This window comes from Danio rerio, chromosome 16 (assembly GCF_049306965.1).
Source record: "Danio rerio strain Tuebingen ecotype United States chromosome 16, GRCz12tu, whole genome shotgun sequence".
Taxonomy (NCBI): Eukaryota; Metazoa; Chordata; class Actinopteri; order Cypriniformes; family Danionidae; genus Danio; species Danio rerio.
This window is the reverse complement of record NC_133191.1, coordinates 33,789,173-33,789,449: the sequence shown is the minus strand read 5'-3', so window position 1 is coordinate 33,789,449 and position 277 is coordinate 33,789,173. Positions and strand designations below refer to the sequence as shown.

At 19.5% G+C, this 277-nt stretch overlaps 1 protein-coding gene across 1 annotated transcript in view; it reads left to right on the top strand.

Annotated features, from left to right (window-relative positions):
• lmna (lamin A) overlaps positions 1-277 on the top strand; it is a 48,725-nt gene that overhangs the window by 408 nt on the left and 48,040 nt on the right. The window lies entirely within an intron of this gene.

Below are 277 nucleotides of genomic sequence, written 5' to 3'. Positions count from 1 at the left end.
ATGCATGCCATGCTGCTGCTAATTATTAAATGTTGTTAGTTTTTTATAAAAAATATTCGTTTTTTTACCGCTACAATTACAGTTGAGGTTATAGTATTAAAAAGTAAAATGTAGCTTTTATTTGATATTTTTTTTAGTTTTCATTTTTTAAGTGTGGGCCTATTTGTTCTTTTGTATTTTTTTACTAATTTATTTTTAAGTTTTAGTAGTTTTAGTATTTAAAGTTCATTTAATACATATATTTTATTTAATAAAATATTTTATTGAAGTTTTTTTT